The sequence below is a fragment of the Hemitrygon akajei genome, unplaced genomic scaffold (genome assembly GCF_048418815.1).
Source record: "Hemitrygon akajei unplaced genomic scaffold, sHemAka1.3 Scf000140, whole genome shotgun sequence".
NCBI lineage: Eukaryota > Metazoa > Chordata > Chondrichthyes > Myliobatiformes > Dasyatidae > Hemitrygon > Hemitrygon akajei.
In genome coordinates, this window is record NW_027332026.1 from 67,091 (window position 1) to 83,385 (window position 16,295).

The following is a 16,295-nucleotide window of genomic DNA, read 5'->3' on the forward strand; positions in this document are numbered from 1 at the left end:
TGAAAAGCAGGCTTCTTGCCGAAGTCCTCTTGCGCCGAAGCCCGCTGAGCCAAAGCCCAGCACTCTGCTCCTGCGCACTCCGCTGCCCGCACTGACACTGCCCGCTCCTGAAAGTGGGTCGCTTTTTAAAGCCCGCGCTCACCACTGACATCACCCGCGCTTGCACAGCTTTACCTTCCTCCTCAGGTATTTTCCAGGTAGGTCCGAGGGTCTTGGCCTACCTACAACGACTGATCCTCCGATCTCCAGTCGTATGTCGATCACAAGCACTCCTTACTCCCGCTCCTGAAAGTGGGTCGCTTTTGAAAGCCCGCGCTTGCCACTGACGTCACCCGCGCTCACGCAGCTTTACCTTCCTCCTCAGGTATTTTCCAGATATTTGCTGGATCAATAATCAACCCACCCTTGTGGGCACAGGAGAGTTCAAACAGTGAACTTCGGCAACTAGGTCCTTTGTTTCGAACCTTCCATCTTCTTTCTTTCTCTCCATCTGACTGTCTGTCTCTGACTGTCCTTGCTTAAATAAAGCAAACTGCGAGCTATGTGAACACAAGCTGTGAGCAAGTGTAAGCACGCTGCAGAGTCAAATAGTTCCACCCCTCCCTCTCTCTCAGTAAGAATCAAACAGGAGCCGAGAAAGCCGGCGGCTGACGTCACTCAGGCACTCTCTCTTAAAATGACAAGAAGCCTAGTGGTTCATCACACCACGATCAACCAATACTTTTTCCTTTAGTCCGAGAGAGTCCTTCTACTCTGTTCCTTCAGTAACACGATTGTAGTCTGTTTGATGTATCCACCGAGATTGCCCCTTCAGTCTCAGAGCCGTGGAGTGGTCAGTAGCACCTAATATGGTCCTCTCCACCGAGGTCTGAGTTTCCCTCAATCCCAGTTCTTGGTCAGGACAAAATTCCCAGGTTCTAGGGTGGGATAGTCACTCCTCTCTGCGGGGTGGTTCTCTTCCTTGTAAGCCTGTAGTACCTGTGAATGTAATGTTTGGAAAATTTTGTTTAGTTGGCATATGTATTTCCCCATCTCTTCCCCGAGGGTATGCATATCCAATTTACCTGGTAGACTTTCTGGGAACAATGTTACACAAGGTCTTGGTCCACAGGGTGTCCTCATGGGCCGTCCATAAATGATTTCAGCTGGTGACAACACTGTTTTCCCCTGTGGGGTGACCCTCATGTAGAATAGGTCTAACAGTGGGACCTTCAACCAAGTGAGTCCAGTCTCCGCTGTTAGTTTGGCCAATTTACTCTTCAGAGTGCCACTGACTCTTTCCACTAAGCCAGTGGCCCGTGGGTGGTGTACACACTGGAATTGTTGCTTGATAGCTAGCTTGTTACACACCCCTTCACTTGCTTTAGCCACAAAATGTGGACCATTGTCAGAGTTCAGCATCTCTGGCAGGCCGTACCTGGGAATTATATCCCGTAATAATACCTTCACAACAGTCATAACAGTATTATTGGTGGTTGGAATAGCTTCAATCCATCTATTAAATGCATCTATAATAACTAAGCAGTATCTATAGCAATGCACTCTAGGCAATTCAGTAACATCAAATTGTAGACACGAAAATGGTCAAGGGAGTCGTACCCGGTGTGCAGGTTAACAACCATTCCCTCCTTTTCCAGGTGTGTGCATAATTGACTAATATAGGTAAAAACTGTGTAGGAACACAAACCTGTCCCGCTGGGGTGATCCAGAAACCTCGGTCGGGGTCTTTCTGGCACCCCATCTGGAACTACAGCTTGCACTCCTCCTCAGAGGCGTCCCCCTGAAAAGTACGTACCTCCCACATGTCTGGCAAACCCGTTCTGCTTGAGTCACGGAGGATTGCTTGATGGGAACCCGAGGAGACTACAACTATCGAGGATTGTGCAGCACTTTTCGCTGTCTAATCTGCTAAAGCATTGAGTTTAGTGACCTGGTTGGCCATGCGGGTGTGGGCCGCACATTTAATAATAGCCAAAACTCAAGGTAGCTGTTGAGCGGTGAGTAAGTTGTTTACAAAGGAGGCATTACTAATGGGGTGGCCAGAGCAAAGCAGGAATTCCCATGTTCCCAGACAGCCCGGTAGTCATGTACAACTCCAAATGCATAACGGGAGTCCGTGTAATTGTTCGCACTTTTATCTGTTGCTAGGATACAGGCACAAGTCAGAGCAAACGGCTCAGCCTTCTGGACGAGACAGCTGCTTCAAAAGAGGCCTGCTCAATTACTTCACTGTCTGTCACTATCGCATCGCCAGAATATTGTTTCCCTGCTGGATCCACAAAAGGGCTTCCATTCTCATAAAACATTCCAGTTCTCGGGCTTGAGGGGATATTGCAGAGTGGATGGGAGAGTCTGTCCTTCTTTCATGGTGATCCGGATGGGGGGCAGTTTTAGAAATTAACAAGCAAGGCCAATTTCATGGCCTGAGATTGCCCAGAGATGGGGTACAGCCTCTTGGGTTCGGTCAATATTAAAAGAGTGTCTTACCAGATGTCCTGTCTTCACCCGAGTCCTTCTAGTATCAGAGTTGGCATGCGGCCAAGTCTGGCCAGCCTCCCTCGGTGCTGGAGGCTTGTTTCATCAGGGTGTAGGCAAGGAACCCTAGGCTCTTTGGCTTGAACCCAAGGCAAACCCTCACGGTGGTATGGGGAACCACCTGTCCTGTCTGTCGCCAAAGGAAATCCGGAACTTCGGCCAGTAATGCACTGTTCTCTCTTCCTTTAACCTCTCTAATGTGACTGGGAACTTTGTCCCTAGAGGGGTGCATAATACTGGCGTTTCTCAATCCCCCTGGAATTACACCTGTAGTGGCTGTGTATGTGAATACGTGCGTTCCGTGCCTTCGAACCCAGACAGAGTGATTGTAGTGTTTGATAGCTGGAATCCATTTTCCGATATAATTTCCTGATTGAGAGTGGTTGTGGTTGCCGGCATATCAATCACAAACGGAATTGGAATTCCAGCAACTTGCAATGTTCCATCGGGCTCTTCCTGAGGGGTGGTACTCACGGCAGGAAGCATCCTTGCTTGTTAATTTGAAAACGGGTTGTTGTCCCCACCTGTCCCTTGGTAGGTTTTTGTTCCCATCTCTGATCCCCAGATATAGCCCTCTCACATCCTTCTTCCCACTGAACATCTTCACCTTTAATATTAATTCCCTTCAGGGTTGATTGGGATTTGAAAGTCAGGTCCCAACAATATGTCAAAGCTCGTCACATTCAATTTTGGTCACTGTCAGGCCAATCCATATTATTTGTTTTAATCTTGTTGGCTAACTTAGTTGGTAAGTATTGGAGCAGTAGGGAGTTAAACTGGGGGGACAGATTCCCATCTTTACAGGCTTGGTCAGAAGTTGTTCAGACCTCAGATGGGGTCAGCAATCAAATGGCTGAGCATGGTGCGATGAATGTGCTGAGCTGTGTATATCACAATGCAAGAAGCATCGTAGGAAAGCCAGATGAGCTCAGGACAGGGAATTACGATATTGTAGCCATTATTGGGACTTTGTTGCATCCAATAGTCTGAGGGATTTAGAGGAACAAATTTGTAGAGAGATCGCAGACCATGCCAAGAAACAAAGGTTGATGCAGTAAGTGATTTTAACTTTCCATATATTGACTAGGACTGTAAAAGGACTAAATGGGGTAAAGTTTGTCAAATGTGCCCTTAATCAGTGCGTAGGAATCCCGACGTAGAAGTGTGCAATAAGCTGTTAGGAAATGATCCAGGGCTGATGACAGAAATTAGTGATCATAATGCCATGAGATTCAAAAGTAAATATGGAAAAAGAGAGGTCTGGACCATGGATTGATATTCTAAATTGGAGAAAGGTCAATTTTGATGGTACCAGAAAGGATCTGACAAGTGTGGTTTGCGACAGGCTGTTTTCTGGCCAAGGAGTTCTTGGTAAGTGTGAGGGCTTCAGAAGTGAAATTTTGAGGGTGTTGAGTTTGTATGTGCCTGTCAAAATAGTTGAAAGGTAACTGATGCAGGGAACCTTGGTTTTCAAGAGATATTGAGGCCCCGGATATTTTATTCTTCTGAATGCCTCAGACAGTTGGGTGCTACCAAGACTCATTAATGACTACAAATCATAAATCCATGCGAGCTCATCTGACTTTTTTTTTGTCATCTTCTGTTGGTTTCTAAAAGCTTCCCAATAGTTTTTGCTCTTTTGTTTGCTCTCTCTTTGGTTTTTATGTTGGTTTTGGCTTCTCATTTCAGCCATGGTTGTGTCATTCTGCCTTTCCAATGCTTCCACTTCTTTGGGATGTATCGATCACTCAGCTCCCGAATTGCTCCCAGAAACTCCAGCCATTGCTGCTCCATTGTCACTCCTACCTTTCCCCTTACAAGTTTGGCCAGCTTCTCTGTCATAGAAACATGGAGAAGTTCAGTACAGAAACAGGCTGTTTAGCCCACCTAGTCAATGCCGAGAACACATTTAAGCTGTCTAATGCAACTACTTGCACTTGGTCAATCACCCTTCATGCCCCTACCATCCAAGTACTTATCAAACTTCTCTTATTGTTGAAACTGGGCTTATATTCACCACTTTTGCTGGCGTCTCATTCCACACTCTCACGACCATTTCATTAAAGAGGTTTCCCAAATGTTCCCATTAAATTTTCACCTTCCCCACTTACCCATGACCTCTGGTTGTCATCCTACCCAACCTCAGTGGAAAAAGCTGTTTGCATTTACCCTCTCTATACCCTCATAATTCTAACAGATCCTCAAAGCAATGTATAATTTACTTTCTGATGTTTAGACCCTTTTTTAGGGCTATAAAGTGATGAGGGGCATTGATCGTGTGGATAGCCAGAGGTTTTACCCCCAGGGTTGAAATGACTAACACGAGGGGGCATAGTTTTAAGGTGCTTGGAAATAGTTACCGAGGGGATGGCAAGGGTAAGTTTTTTACTTAGAAAATAGTGTGTGTGTGCAATCCACTGCCAGCAGTGGTGGTTGAGGCAGATACAATAGGGTTTTTTAACAGCCTCTTACATAGGCACATGGAGCTTAGAGAAATAGAGGGCTCTGTGCTAGGAAAATTCTAGGCACTTTCTGGAGTAAGTTACGTGGTTGGCACAACATTATAGGCTGAATGGCCTGGAATATGATGTAGATTTCTATGCTCAATGATCTATATTGAACAGTGAAATAACATCTCTTCTTTAATCTGTACAGGGTCCACGATTTTAATGTGGCATTTTCACACTCCAATAGAACCTTTGTCCATCTCCTGAGTAAATAGAGATGAAAACATATTTAAGATCTCTCCCATCTGCTTTGGTTCCATACGTGGATTGCCATTCTGGTCTTACAGAGAACCAACTTTGTGCCTTAAAATCCTTTTGCTCTTAATCTATCTCTGGAATCCCTGATGATTAATCTTTTCTGCAATGGCAACCTCATGCCTTCTTTTAGCCATCCTGACTTATCTCTTATGTGTTCTCTTGTATTTTTTATACTTCATAAGAACCTGCCTGCCTATCCCTGTTATGAAACTCCATTTTGTGCTTCACCAGGGTCTCAATATCTCTTGAAATCCAAGGTTCCCTGCAGTTTCTATCTTTACCTTTTATTCTGACAAGCACATACCCGCTTTGTACTTTCAAAATTTCACTTTGAAGGACTCCCACTTACCAAGCACACCTTTGCCATAAAGCAGCCTGTCCCAGTCCACAGTTGCCAGATCCTACTATCTTAATTCCAGGTGTTGATCCATTCCCTGAACACATCCACCTTTCCTATCATGTTCCTTGCATTGAGATATACAGGGTTCAGCATATTCACTGCACCATGCTCAACGTTTTTCATTCCTGACCTTGTCTGAGGTCTGAACAACACCTGTCTCCACAACACCTCCACTATCTGTTCTGTTATTCAGGCATCCATTCCCCCTGAGACGTTAGTTTAACCCCCCCTTACCCCCACCCCCCACCATGCAGCTCTATCACCCCTTTGGTTTTCATCTCCCAGATCAATAAAAAGGAGGTGCATACAGGCAGATAGGAACAAATGGGCTACTTGTGAGATACAGGAAATTCAAGTGAACACTGATGAAAGAAGGCATGAGGCTGCCCCAGCAGACAAGGTGAAGGAGAATCCTCATGGATTCTGCAGATATGTTAAGAGCAAAAAGATTGCAAGGGAAAAAATTAATCCTTTACAAAATCAGAATGGTAATCCGTATGAGGAGACAAAATAGATGGGGGAGATTTTTTCTGCATTCGTATTTACTCAGGAGGTGGACACAGAGTCTATAGAAGTGAGGCAAAGCAGCATCAACTTCATGGACCCTGTACAGATTACAGAGGTGGAGGTGTTTGCCGTCTGAAAGCAAATTGCCATGGATAAATCCCCAGGGCCTGACAAATTGTTCCCTGGGACCCTTTGGAAGACAAGTGCAGAAGTTGTCGGGGCCCAAGCACAGATATTTAAATCATCCTTAGTGACAGGTGAGGTACTGGAGGATTGGAGGACAACCAATGTTGTTCCGCTGTTCAAGAAAGGCTCTAAAAATAAACCAAGAAATTGTACATTGGTGTGCTTGACATCAGTAGGGGGAAAGTTATTGGAACTTATGTGCAGGAACTGGATATATAAGTATTTGGATAGATGTGAATTGATTAAGGATAGACAACATGACTTTGAGCTTGGTAGTTCATGGCTCACCAATCTTATAGAGTTTCTCGAGGAAGTTATCAGGAAATTGGATGAAGGCAAGGCAGTGGATGTTGTCTACATGGACTTCAGCAAGGCACTTGACAAAGTCTCATTTGGGAGGAGGGTCAAGAAGGTTCAGTCACTCAGCATTCAAGATGAGATAGTAAATTGGACGAGACACTGGCTTTGGGAGAAGCCAGAGTGTGGTAGAAGATGGTTGCCTCTCTGACTGGAGGCCTGTGACTAGTTGTGTGTCATAGGGATCAGTGCTTGATCTGTTGTTGTTTGTCATCTATATCAGTAGTCTGGATGATAGTGTGGTTAACTGGATCAGTAAATTTGTGGATGACACCAAGATTGGGGTGTAGTGGACAGCGAGGAAGACTATCATGGCTTACAGTGCGATCCGGACCAGCTGGAAAAATGGTTTGCGAAATGGAAAATGGAATTTAATGCAGACAAGTGTGAGGTGTTGCACTTTGGTAGGACCTACCAGTGTAGGTCTTACACAGTGACTGGTTGGGCACTGAGGAGTGTTGTAGAGGAAAGGGACCTGGGAATACAAGTCTGTAATTCACTGAAAGTGGTATCACAGTTAGGTAGAGATGGAAAGAAAGATTTCAGCCCATTGGCCATCATGAACCAAAGCACTGACAACAGTAGATAGATGAAAGTTGTAAAAGAGGTTCCGAGAGTTCAGAGAAAATTCACAAGGATCTTGTCAGGTCTGGAGGACTTGGGTTACGAGGAAAGATTGAACAGGTTAGGACTTTATTCCTTGGAATGTAGAAGATTGAGGGGAGATTTGATTGTGATAGAAGGGCATAGATAAAATGCAAGCTGGCTTTAACCACGGAGATGGTGTGGAACTACAACCAGAGGCCATGGGTTAAGGGTGAAAGGTGAAATGTTAAGGGGAACATGAGGGGAAACTTCTTCACACAGATGGTCATCTGGGTGTGGAATGAGCAGCCAACACAAATGGTGAATGCGAGCTGGATTTCAACATTTAAGGAGTTTTGTGTAGGTACCTGAATGGTAGGGGTGTGGGAGTGGGGAGTTTAAATAGTTTAGCACAAGCTAGATAGCCCAAAGGGCCTGTTTCTTTGTTGGTACTTTTCTGTAAGAGCCTTTAACAGCTGTGCGGACCAACCATTGATCTCAGCAAGAAATTTTTATAAGGCATTAAAACTGTGGCACTTTAAGTTAATAATACATATAAGAAAATCCCAGCGGCACGTCAAGAAAGACTATTTGTGTGAGAATTTTTCAGTTACTGTGTGGCCAGGCACCCATGCAGCTCAGCAGGAACAGGGAATAATACCAATGGAGGGAGACAAACTGAGCCAAGGCACAAATTGGAGACCGCAGAAATGCCCCATTCCTATAGAAACAAGAAGAGCATCAGGGAATTGATGGTTATCCCAGATACCAGCACTGTGCCCAGTTAGAAGATGATTTCTCTGTGCAACTTGGGTGGAACCTCACTGTAACAGTGTGATGCTGGATCAGACCTTGGCAACTCAAGTAATCTCATCCGAAGTGTTGTCCTACACCCAGTGATGGATTTTGTAAATCTTTTTACAGGTTAAAAACGAGAAGGAATTTGTCTCCCGGAAGCTCAGACATGGCACACCAGTTTTGCTGTCTCTGTCTAGATAATTAAGAAGTGAAGCAAGGGATTCAATCGACCCTCCTACCTGATCAGACTACGGGGCAGGATTCACTCAGTCATTTGACCAACTGGCACGCCCGTCATTTTACACAGGGGAGAGCCCATTCTTCTGCTCAGACATTGGGAATGGATTCAGTCAGTCATCTCAACTGAAGGTACATCAGCAAGTTCACACTGGGCAAGGTCATTCACCTGTTCTGTGTGTAAGAAAGCACTTAGTCTGTCAACCCACCTGTGGACACACCAGTCAGAAGCTGGTCATCTGCTGAATTTCTGGGAAAGGATTCACTCGGTCATCTGACCTGATGGCACACCAGCGAGTACAGACCGGGGTGCGGCCATTCACTTGCTCGGACTGTGGGATGAGATTCACTCGGTCATCCACCCTACAGAGTCACCAGCGAGTTCACACTGGGGAGAAGCCATTCACCTGCTCAGACTGTGGGAAGGGATTCACTTTGTCATCTCACCTACTGACACACCAGCGAGTTCACACTGGGGAGAAGCCGTTCACCTGCTCGGTCTGTGGGAAGGGATTCACACAGTCATCCCACCTACAGATACATCAGCGAGTTCACACTGGGGAGAAGCCTTTCACCTGCTCAGAATGTGGGAAGGGATTCATTGATTCATCCACCCTACAGAGACACCAGCAAGTTCACACTGGAGAGAGGCCGTTCACCTGCTCAGTCTGTGGGATCGGATTCACTCAGTCATCCAACCTGAAGAGTCATCAGCGAGTTCACACTGGGGAGAAGCCATTCATCTGCTCAGACTGTGGGAAGAAATTCACTCGGTTATCCAGCCTGCAGAGTCATCAGCATGTTCACACTGGGGAGAAGCTGTTCATCTGCTCAGACTGTGGGAAGGGATTCACTCGGTCATTTGACCTAATGGCTCACCAGCGAGTTCACACCGGGGAGCGGCCGTTTACCTGCTCAGACTGTGGGAAGGGATTCACTTTGGCATCGAAACTAGTGAGACACCAGCGAGTTCACACTGGGGAGAAGCCATTCAACTGCTCAGTCTGTGAGAAGAGATTCATCAACTCTTCCAGCCTACTGACACACCAGCGAGTTCACACTGGGGAGAAGCCATTCACCTGCTCAGTCTGCGGGAAGGGATTTACTCAGTCATCCCACCTACAGAGACACCAGCGTGTTCACACTGGAGAGAAGCCATTCACCTGCTCAGAATGTGGGAAGAGATTCACTGATTCATCCACCCTACAGAGTCACCAGAAAGTTCACACTGGGGACAAGCCATTCACCTGCTCAGAATGTGGGAAGAGATTCACTGATTCATCCACCCTACAGAGTCACCAGAAAGTTCACACTGGGGAGAAGCCATTCACCTGCTCAGTCTGTGGGAAGGGATTCACTCGGTCATTTCACCTACTGACACACCAGCGAGTTCACACTGGGGAGAAGCCATTCACCTGCTCAGTCTGTGGGAAGAGATTCACTGATTCATCCAACCTGCAGAGACATCAGTCAGTTCACACCGGGGAGAAACCGTTCACCTGCTCAGTCTGTGGGAAGGGATTCACTTTCTCATCTAAACTGAAGTTACATCAGGTGGTTCACACTGGGGAGTGGCCATTCACCTGCTCAGTCTGTGGGAAGGGATTCACTCGGTCATTTCACCTACTGACACACCAGCGAGTTCACACTGGGGAGAAGCCATTCACCTGCTCAGAATGTGGGAAGAGATTCACTGATTCATCCAACCTGCAGAGACATCAGTCAGTTCACACCGGGGAGAAACCGTTCACCTGCTCAGTCTGTGGGAAGGGATTCACTCAATCATCTAAACTGAAGGTACATCAGCGAGTTCACACTGGGGAGAAACCGTTCACCTGCTCAGTCTGTGGGAAGGGATTCACTCAGTCCTCCACCCTACAGAAACACCAGTCAGTTCACACATTCTGAACTATTCACCTGCTCAGAATGTTGGAAAGGATTCACTCAGTCATCCCAACTACTGGCACACCAGTCAGTTCACATTCTTATTAATTCCTTGCTTTTGCTTGCTGAGGACATTCATTTTAAGAGAGAGAGTGATTAAGAAGGCAAATCAGTCGGGCTTGCAGCTTGTTTACATCGCTCACAGCTTGTTTAGTTTTAACCGAGGACTCAGACACTCAGAGTCAGGCGGAGATGAAGGAGGAAAAATGGAAGGATCGAAACCAGGGAACTAGTAGCCAAGGGTCACTGTTTAGAGCTTTCCTATGACCACAAGGGTGGGTTAAGTGTTGATTCACCATACATCGAATGTGTGGTTATCACCTCATTTGATCCATAGGTGTGGATCGGATTTGGGGTATCCTGTGAAGACTACTTATGTGTTAACGCTTGGCTGGGTGTGGTGTGATAATTCACTTGAAGGCGATACCCCTTGTGACGAGTCACTTTCGGTGATAATTCGTATGTGGATTTGAAACGATGAAGCATAAAATCTACAGCAACTGTTCTCTCGTTTCACCACAATGGAACCTTTGGAAATCGACGTAATTGCCTTCTCTCGACATTTACCCTGGATTACAAATATCTCTCTCTCATCACCTATTCCGTGGATGAACTGAACTTCCATACTTTACCATCTCAAGACTCTAAGCCTTGTTTCCCGCGAGCTCAATAGTTTGGGAGTTATATTTTGTTACGCCTGTGCCCCAACTCTGAGGGGCTGAAGGGTACAAAGTAGCCCCCACCTTTTTGTGAATCGCAAGATCGCTATTAATTCAGGTCAGGAGACGCAGGAAATGAGAGAAAGACACGCAGAATCCACATGGGGTTTGGAATGTCCTGGCCCCTCAGCGATACAAAGCCACGGGAAACGGCCATTGTCTCTTGGAGACAGAATTGTGTATTGAGTACTGTAGTATTTATTTGAAGTCCTCAGGGAATGAGCCGAGGGGGCTGGCTGAGGGATTGCATCATCCCAACCTGATTGACATCTGAGACCCCCTGAGTAAGGATAAAAGAGGGTCTGGGGAACAACCCCTTTAGACGCACCAGGAGAAACGATAGAAATCCCATGACAGCGTTTAATAGCGACTGCCGGTGGTGACTTGTGTGTGTGTCCATCCTTGCTCGGATGACGAGTTTTCCACAGAACGGCTTAGCTAAAGGACCGACTACAAAAACGGAACTCTCGAAGGATCGACATAAAAAGGAAAGCAGGCAAGTTTAAAACATCTGTCTCTCTTGACTCCAACAAAAGGCTGCAGCCTGCATGAACTTGAGTGACTTTTATATTTCCATCGGACAATACATTATCCCCTACACAACGATAGAGTTATTTCTGATTGATTATTATTATACCTGCGCTTTTAGATTTAGTATTGACGATGTATATTATCTGTATGTTTGCATTGATATTATTTTTGTGTATTTTTATCAATAAATACTGTTAAAAATAGTACCATCAGACTTCAACGGACCTCTCTATCTTTGCTGGTAAGTGACCCAGTTTTGGGGTACGTAACAATTTACACACACATATATACACATAACACTGTTAACTTTTGTTTATCTTGCTTAATTTACTTTATTATAAGTAGATACTAGTAAAGATAGTGGTTTTAACATCAAAACTAGACTCCAGGAGTAGTCTAGTTGCTGGTTAATTTCTAAAGCTTTAGTTTCTAAATATTTGTTCATAACAAAATTGGGGCCTGCATCTGGGATATGAACAAATTTGAGGGCGTGTTGATTAATTAATTATTGATTTCATTGGGGAAATCCCTTTCGATTTATTTGTCTGCAAAATCAGCAGCAATGGATGTTGATAAATGTCTGGAAGCACCAACCTCTGAGGCATTAGAGGACGCCAGAAGGATCGTGTTGTTGTGTATTGTGAAAAGGTTTAAACTTGCTACGGTGAAATTGACAATGAGGAAGGCACAGATGCAGAGGATTATAGCTGAACATCATGTATCTGAGGCGTGTTTAAAGTGGAGGATTTGGAGGTGTTTCCTGAAAGTAATCCTAGTGAGCTTGAGCTCCATTACAAGTTAGAAAAATTAAAGATGGAGGCTGCGGAAAGGCAGAGGCAGTTTGAGGCTAGAGAGGCAGAAAAACAGAGGGAGGAAGCGGAAAGACAGAGGGTGTTCGAGCTGGAAAAGATAGAGAGATTGCAGCAAAGGGGTCTAGCGTTAGACACTGGTGATAAGTTTGAGGACAGTCAGGAAGTTAAATTGGTACCTCCACTTGACGAGGCAGAGGTTGATAAATACTTTCAGCATTTTGAGAAGGTTGCTCAGAGTTTAAAGTGGCCAAAAATGGTTGGCCTATTCTCTTACAATGTGTAATTGAGGGGAAGGCTCAGCAAGCCTATTCTGCTTTGACAGTTGATGAAGCAGCTGATTATGACATAGTGAAACAGGCTGTGCTCAAACTTACAAGTTGGTCTCAGAATCATACAGGCAAAAGTTTAGAAATTCAAGGAAATGTGTGAACCAGACTTATATGGAATTTTCTTGTGAGAAGTTTGTGTTTTGGCTGGTGCAGATATTAAAATATAAATGATGATTTTAACAGCTTGAAAGAGTTGGTTGTAATTGAAGAATTCAAAAGGTGCGTCCCTGATGACATAAAGACGTATTTTGATGAAAAGGATGCTGCTACATTGCAGGAGTCTGCTAGATTAGCAGATGAGTTCGCTTTAACTCATAATGTTAAATTTACCCAGAATAAGAGTTTCCAAAAAGAGTAGCAGCGATCACCAGGGTAAACCAGAAATTAAAGCTGGGACTAGTGACACGAGTAAGGATGTAGGGAAGCGGTTGAAGGAGAAATATTCTGGTCTTACTTGTTACTATTGTAAGAAGCTGCCATATGATGGCTAACTGTTCTATCCTGAAGAAGAAAAAGAAAAAGGAGGCAGTCCCAAATGCCTGTGTTCAGTATGTTGAAGCACCTATAACCCCACAGGGTTCTGAACATTCTGTTGAGACTCAGTTAAGTACTGAGAGGTCTGACCGAGTTAAGAAGGGATTTGAATATTTTATGTCCGATGGGTTTGTATTAGTAAAGGAAGTGTCTACGAAGGTACCAGTGAAAATTCTTCAAGATGCTGAGGCTTCTCAGTCACTTATATGAGACAGCGTTCTAAAGTTTGGTGATAAGACAGACACTGGTGAGGTAAATCTTATTAAAGGTATTGGGGGCGGCGTGGTTTTTGTGCCATTGCCCAAGGTACCTTTACAGTCAGGGTTGGTTTCCAGACCTGTTAAGATCAGATTGTGCTCCAGTTTACTGGTGGAAGATGTTACTTTGCTGTTAGGGAATGACCTGGCAGATGGTAAAGTTGTTCCTGTAGTGCAGTTGACAACTAAGCCAACCACTGACGACCCTCAGATGGATTTTAACATTTATCCTTCCTGCGCAGTAACTCACAGTATGGCTAAAAAGTCTGCCGACGCAGACAGTTCTGTGCAGCATGATTCTGATACCAGTGATAGCCAAAATTGGGATTCAAATTATGCTGACTTGTCAGGGACTTTTCTGTCGTCATTGTTTCAACAGGATTCATGTAGACAGTCTGATGAGAAAGAGTTATCCCTGTCTAGGAAGGAGTTTATAGCAGAACAGAACCGAGACCCTGAGATTGAAGCTTTAAAAGAAACAGCTCTCTCTGATGATGAGATTAAGAAAGTGCCAGTCGGGTATTATCCCAAGGATGGAGTGTTAATGAGGAAGTGGATGCCACCTGCTACACCTGTGAGTGAGAAATGGGCAATTGTTCACCAATTTGTAGTTCCTAAATTTTCAGTCCTGTAAACTTTAACTTCGCCCCACAGTATGTCCTTAGGTGGCCATTTTGGAGTGAATTAAACTGTAAAAAGGATTATGAACGAACTTTACTGGCCTAATTTGAGGAAAGATGTTGTGATCTTTTGCAGAGCCTGTCACACTTGTCAAGTTGTGGATAAACCTAATCAGGTCACCCCAGTGGCCCCACTCCGGCCTATACCTGCATTCAGTGAACCCTTTTCCAAAGTTATAGTGGATTGTATTGGCCCATTGGCAAAGACTAAAGCTGGCCATCGGTATTTGCTAACTATTATGAGTACCTCATCCAGATTCCCAGAGGCAAAACCTCTCAGGAATATTAAAGCTCAAACTGTGACAAAGGCTCTTACTAAGTTTTTTTACTCTATTTGGTTTGCCTAAAGCAATCCAGACTGATCAAGGAAGTAATTTTACATCTGGTTTATTCCAGCAGGTGGTTTATGAACTGGGAGCTAAATGAATTACATCATCTGCATACCATCCGGAATCACAAGGGGCTTTAGATAGATTTCATTCCACCCTCAAAACAATGAATAAGACATACTGTGTTGAAAATGGAAAATACTGGGATGAAGGAATATATCTGTTTTTGTTCACAGTAAGAGAGTCAGTACAGGAATCACTGGGCTTTATTCCATTTGAATTTTTATTTGGTCACTGCGTGAGGGGACCTTTGACCTTGTTAAAGGAACAGTGGATTGATGGGATGTACATGTTAACTTCTTAGACTATGTTTTGAAGTTCAAAAACAAACTACACCAGTCCTGTAGCCTAGCAAGACAAAACTTATAGATTTCTCAAAGCAAAATGAAGTTTTGGTTTGATAAGCAGGCTTGTGAAAGAAAATACCAGGTGGGGGGTGAGGTGGTTGCCTTATTTCCAATGTGGATGAATCCAGTTAAGGCGAAATTCAGTGGACCGTATGAAACAGTCTCTCGTTAATGATGTGAATTATGTTATTAAGACACCCGACCGATGCAAACCAACACAGGTGCTACACATAAATACGATACAGACTTATTTTGACAAGCAGGCACCATCTGTGGGTTTTATTATCAAAACATATGAATCTGGCAACCCTGAGAATGAAACAATTAACTCATCTGAGACTTTTCACAAGCCAAACACGGTCCCAGTTAGGCTAATGAACTCGGTTGTTCAAGAAAACATTGATAATAAGTTGGCTCATCTGCAGCCAAAGCAACAACAACAGCTGAAGAAATTAATTCTGAAGTTTAAAGGTTTATTTCCCAATGTTCCCAAGCAAACCGCGGTCTCAGTACACGACGTAGATTTCGGACCAGCCAAACTGATTAAACAACACCCATATTGCATGAAGGTAGAAAAGTGTAAATTGGTTGAGCAAGAAATTGAATATATGCTGAACAATGGTATTATTAGACCTGTGATTATGGACTGTGCCTCCAAGAACCATGTCTGTAAAAGAGAGAGAGAGAAGAGCACAAGCAGCTTGTTACAGAGACAGATAGAGCGGAGGGCCTGCATGATGGACAGCTGGTGTTCAGCACAATGGTATTTAAAGGAGTGTTGCTGTTTGTTTTTTAGGACAGGCAGACACACGAAGGCTAGTGGGAAGAGTTGTCACTGAAGTTTTAAATGCCCACGGGGGGTGGGGGGGGGAGGTTGAGGATCAGTTAAGAGGAATCAGTCTGTGACTATTAGTGCGTGTAAGAGCGACCCTGTGAAATCTGCTAGAAACCCTTGCCTGGGTTGGTAGATTGTCACTTGAAGACCGTGCTCTTAAGTTGGTCATGTTTGGCTAACTTGGAAGATTTGGTGGACATCGGAAGAGGGTCGACAACACCTGTTTGGATCCCAGATCTCTCACTCACTTCAATCCCGTGAACTGAACTAAATATCCTTACCACACCAGCGTAAGACTGCATCATTTACCAGCTAAGTTTGGGAAATATATATTTACACCTAGATAGATAGATAGATACTTTATTCATCCCCATGGGGAAATTCAACATTTTTCCAATGTCCCATACACTTATTGTAGCAAAACTAATTACATACAATACTTAACTCAATATAAATATGCATATAAAATCACCCTCTCAAAAAGCATTAATAAATAGTTTTAAAAAGTTCTTAAATAGTTTACTAAGAAATACATTGAATGGTAACTT

The 16,295-nt window shown here is 44.4% G+C and overlaps 1 long non-coding RNA gene across 2 annotated transcripts in view; it reads left to right on the forward strand.

Moving 5' to 3' along the window:
• LOC140723839 (uncharacterized) overlaps positions 1 to 14,712 on the forward strand; it is a 30,080-nt gene extending 15,368 nt beyond the window's left edge. The window contains exon 3 of one of the 2 annotated variants that reach the window (XR_012097981.1): positions 14,573 to 14,712. This is a non-coding gene — a long non-coding RNA (uncharacterized lncRNA). The remainder of the gene's footprint in view (positions 1 to 14,572) is intronic. The other variant, XR_012097982.1, reaches the window with a different exon arrangement.
• Positions 14,713 to 16,295: the final 1,583 nt, after the last annotated feature.